Source organism: Drosophila sechellia, chromosome 3R (genome assembly GCF_004382195.2).
Source record: "Drosophila sechellia strain sech25 chromosome 3R, ASM438219v1, whole genome shotgun sequence".
NCBI lineage: Eukaryota > Metazoa > Arthropoda > Insecta > Diptera > Drosophilidae > Drosophila > Drosophila sechellia.
The window spans coordinates 8,156,145-8,161,424 of record NC_045952.1 but is presented as its reverse complement, the minus strand read 5'-3'; positions in this window follow the sequence as shown (position 1 = coordinate 8,161,424).

Genomic DNA, 5,280 nt, shown 5'->3' with positions numbered 1-5,280 from the left:
TTAATTTTACAATGCCTTTCAGCCAATGTGCGGGCATTGCATTCGGAATAGCAAGCAAGTTGTTGTCCTTCCTGGTAGCAAAAAAAAAAAAGAAAAAACAGGAAAAACATACTTGCAATTGCAAAGTAAAAGAAAAGCAGGCGACGAAGAAGGAAGCCTCGAATTGCTGCGGGATTTCATCTTCTTTCTTCTCGCACTTACTTTTCTTGTTTGCCACGTTTTTCCTGCTTTTTTCTAAGCGCATTCCATCTGACATGTGCAACGCATTCGTATTCAAAAAGTCTATTTCCCCTGCAATTGCAACAATGCGTGTGATTGTCTGTGTGTGTGTATGTGGTGCGGTCTATGTAATTGCATGAACATGTGGTGATGTGTGTATGTGTGTGTGGGTGGATTTTTCTACTTTTTTGGTTGCCTTTGGTGGCAAGGAAAACAAATGAGTAGCGGCTGACGACTGCAAATGTAAAATGCATGAGGCCTCCGAAGAAGAGGGGAAAATTGTGGAAAAGGGGGGCGGAAGTGGGTGGGAAAATGGGGTGGAAAATTCGGTGGAAAGAGAGGGAGTGCAGAGATGCGGATAGAGAGATAGCGGCAGCGAGCGGCTTATTTAGTATGCAAGTTTGTTGGCGACATCAACTAACCAAAATTGCACACACAAGCACACTCATCAGAAGACGGAAAAAACCTAAATGTTCGTCCTTTAAAATTTAATAACCCAGCCGTTTTCATGGTCCATTCCCACGACTATCCTGTGATCCGCTTCCGTTGTCAATTTAAAGGCTCCGACATACAGAATAAACATCGAAATGATGGGATTTGGATTTGGTCAAGTCAGATGATTGCAATATCTATTTGCTTATGCGCCAGGCATTTCAAGGGAGCTAAGCGTACACTCAACAAAAAAACGCCCCATGAAAGATAAAGTGATTGAACATTCATTAAATCACAAACAATATAGGACAGTTAAGACCAAGTTGCATCGCATTTGGTAACAGAATGAGCCAATGATTAGGCTTGATTTTTTAGAAATTTAACAAGAATTCACTTTGCTCTAACACACAAGAGTTACATTTAATGATGTGAAGTTCTCTAGAAAAAAGTCAATGGTTATTACTTTTCTCTTGTGGAACAGTCCAATTTCGGCGATCACATAAGTGCCTATTTTTCCTCGCAGTGCAGCAAAGTACTCTGTCCTTCTTGGCTTTCAAAAGCTCCTTAGCCGGCAGGAGCAGACTGAGCCAATACATGGCAGCGGGCATTTATATTAAACATTAACATAACACACGGGAAATGCGAAATGCGAAATGGAAGACAACGAACGCACTTGGCATGCCCAACATGTTGGCTCAGGGCTGAAGGTCCTGAAGGTCCTGATGGTCCTGGCTTCGGCTGCTGTCATTGTTGATTGCTTATAAAAATATTTATAAAATGCAGATTGCATAAATACAATATGCATCTCAACCCCCAACCATATATCCCTATGTATCTATCTATTGGATCTATCTGTATCGGAATTCGAATCTTTTGAATCAACTTTGCCTGTTTTTTGCTTGTGAGCCGGCTAATGCGGTAATCTGTGGAAGCCTGATGAGACCGATGACAATCTATTTGTGCACTTATGTTTGTAAGCGTTTATTTATTCACATTGATTCCGTTTTTTTAGCTCTGGGCTGTAACCACAACAATTGCCATTGTAATTGAAAACACACACGTATGAAGACAAATGCCTGAAGGCCATTGGGACCCAAGTTGCTGTTTTCCCAGTGTTTCCCATTTCACACATGATTTCTGATTGCCAAGCCTAATGCGCTTGAAAATGTTGAGGAAACCCAGATAAACGAAAGTGAAGACGGCGCAAAAAATTGCATGTAATGAATAAATTTCGAAGCAAGGACGTGGGGGTGGCAGATGGAGGGTGTCGATGGTTGAGGGGGCGGGGGGACAAGGGCCAAGCCCAAACGCGGTGAAAATGAGCCTGGCAAACGTAATGGAATTGCTGTTGCGTTAAATTTTTCAATTTCATTCAATTTACACGAGGCCCACCGCAGACGCACGCAGGAAATTTTTGAAAGTACTCCACCAGCGATTCGCTGAGCAGGAAGAGCGGGCGAGTGGGTGGTGGGGGCGGAAGGTCGACCAGGAGGTGAAGGTGGAGATGGAGGTGTAGGTCTAAAGTCCCGGGTAACGCCTTGAAGTTTGGCGGAAATGTAGCAATTTGTATGCTGCGCCTAAACGAATTTTAACGATATGTGAAATGATATTCGAGGCTGATCAAAAATGCCAGGCCATGCCACGCCCCCTCTCATACCAACCCATCCCAACGCATTTCACCCACCCAAGTGTGTGAGCCAGTGTTCTTCCTCACCCTTCGGCAAATTGCCATGTTCATTAAAAAGTCAACGCCAACGTCGTTAACCCAAATATGGTCGGGAAATAGGAGAATAAAGGTGAGAGAGGGTCGTTCCAAATATGCATATACACTTATACAATTTATTATTAAGAATTAGCTTAAAAACTGAAAAGCAAACCATTTTATATTCATAATGTGAAATGCATTGCACCAAATAAAGATATTGATGATAAAAAATATTTAAAATCTTCAAATTTCCAATATATGTATATATATGAAAAAACTTAGCCAATATATATATAATATCCCACTCTGTAGCTAAACTGGTGTTTCGAAGGGTATTATGATATAAGCATATTAAGTAGTTTACGTTTTATGCACTTAGTTTTAAGTAAATAATAAGTTATATTTTAAAAGAGTCAATACTGGTAATATGAAGAATAAAAACATTGTATTATTTTGACACGATATTGAATACTGAATCGGATGAGATCCCTTCCAGCAAATCTGGCTGCACTGCAGCCTCGAGTGGCGCCCAAGTTGCCAGCTCCAGAATTGCAGCAGCAGCAGGAGCAGCGAATTGGGGACTGGGGAGGGATGTGGCGACATTTTGGCCATGGCCACAGCCAGCCAGCCAGCCAACTTTGGCTCTCGCTTTGAGCCGATGTGAGCTCGCCCGAGTTGAGTTGTTGCCGCAAACTGCAAAAGTGTCAACAACTTGTAATCACCAAGGCAGCCGAGTGGGCGGCAGGGCGCGGAGTAGGCGTGCCAGAAGCCAGCCAACACTTGGTCACATTTTAACACCTGCTCGTTATCAACTTTTGCCGGGGGCAACAACAACAACAACAGCAACAAAACGCACTGAGGGCGAAAATGGCAAAAAATGAGAGAGAATATTGCACCGACACCCGCAAAGTTTCATATTTTTTGGCCAGCCTGGCAGTCCTGCCCTGAATTATGTCAAAGTTGCGGGCGGCAGAAACAAAACCAAAACTAAACTAAAAACTGAAAAATGAAAAAAAAAAAGAAATTATGCCAAGGGAAGAACAGGTGAAAACTGCATAGAACAAATGCCGTAAAGTTGCGGGCGCCGTCCAGTGGGCGGGGGTCAAAGGGCACAGGGCGAAAGAGGGCGTTGAAGGCGTTGCAAGTGCACCCATCGCTCGTTCATTAGTGTTGTCAGCTTTGGTGTCACAGCCTGAGGCAGGACCCGCCGCTTGTTGTTGACACTTTTTCATGCAAAACAAGTTGGCCAAAACACTCGGCCCGCTCGGGCCGCCCAAACATTCTCGGCTTAAATTTATGGCAAGCCAAAGGAGCACTACGCCCTACAATTGTAAATTCAGGCGTGAAACAATTACGCTGTCGGAATGTTTGGAAATAAATTTAAGAATCCCCCAAAAGGGATATCCAATGGAATCCGCTTTCTATCTGTTTAACATATCCTCGGAAAGCACCCTCGCAAAAATAATTTCGATTCAGTGCAGCGATAAATGCGTGGCACAACTGATTAAATGCCTGATTCTAGGAAATAAATTCTGGAAATGTGCGGGGCCTGTGACCTTAATTTAAATACAAGCTCCCCCACCCACCATCCATTTGTTTTCGATTCAGGAAGCGCCTCCAAATCAAATGCCAACACATTTGCCTCAAAAACTTTTGCCTTATGCCACTAATTACTCGCCAAACACGCGGGGGTGGTAACTAAAACAGAAATAAACAAACAGTTGGCCATACGACACGGCATGTCTTCATAATAATAGAAAATGCAAACGAATAGTTCCGGAAGGCAGCACGCCCATTCAAGAGCATACACATCTCCTGGCCAGGACTTGATTAATGGACGCCCAAATGAGGTCCGATGGAGCGGGACTGGAGTTAATACCCCGGCCTTTTGGCCTCTTGGTCTTTGTCTGCCATCACCCGAAAGTGTCGAAAAGTGAGCAATCACTGCAAAATGCGACGAGCTTTGGGAACAATCACGCAATCTACTTATTATCCATTAAGGTCCTGCTCTCCATCGGCTCCGGGATGTGGATGTAATGGTAATCGATCAAGGCACCGAGGCCACAAGGTGGGTGAGACCACAAAGCCGACACGCCATGTCCAAGTGGCAAGTGCCAAGTGGCCAGTGGACTCCAAACCAGACACTCATCTGTCAGGCGACCGGGAGAGCTGTCCGTGTTCCTTGTCCTGCGAGGTGACAAATCATATTGCTGACAATAAAGTCAACATTGCGCGACCAGGGTCTCGAATTCGGTGGCGGTGATGGCGATGGTGACCAGTTGGAGCGACGCCTACACATGTCACTTGTCACCTTCCGCCGATGATGCATCCTTGCTAATATCCTTTTAAACGGCTTTAAAGTCGGCCGGAGCCCAAGGCTTTCTCTGCAATTGGTCATGCGCACGCAAATATAATTAGGCACGCACGGAAAGCGAAAAACGAAAACTCAACACGCCAAACGCCGTTCTCCTTCAATTTTACCAGGAGGCAAGGACTTCCGGCCGCAGCGACGACAACTGGGTAAACTACCACAACAGCTTCGAATGGAGCAAAATATCACACAATCGAAAATCGAGAAGAAATTTCTTAATTTTTCCCTGATGCTTGAGAGTACGAACTCTTAATAATAGAATTAAAATGGAAATTTGCCAATGGTAGTCATTTCGACTTTAGTGCTCGAAATTAAATATATATTTTAGTAATTGTGCTGCACTGAAATAATACAAATTAATAAAAATAAATATTTAATAACATTTTCCAGACTATTTTTGATATCTGGATGACATTCTAAGCTATGTATATATATAACTTTAAAACCAAACTTCAGTCTTTATTTTCAAGATCCACTAAACTTGTATCGTTTTTCCTCGTGTGCATTCTTTGTAGTGGGTGCTTTAGCTTTCTACCTGACCGAAACTTAAGTG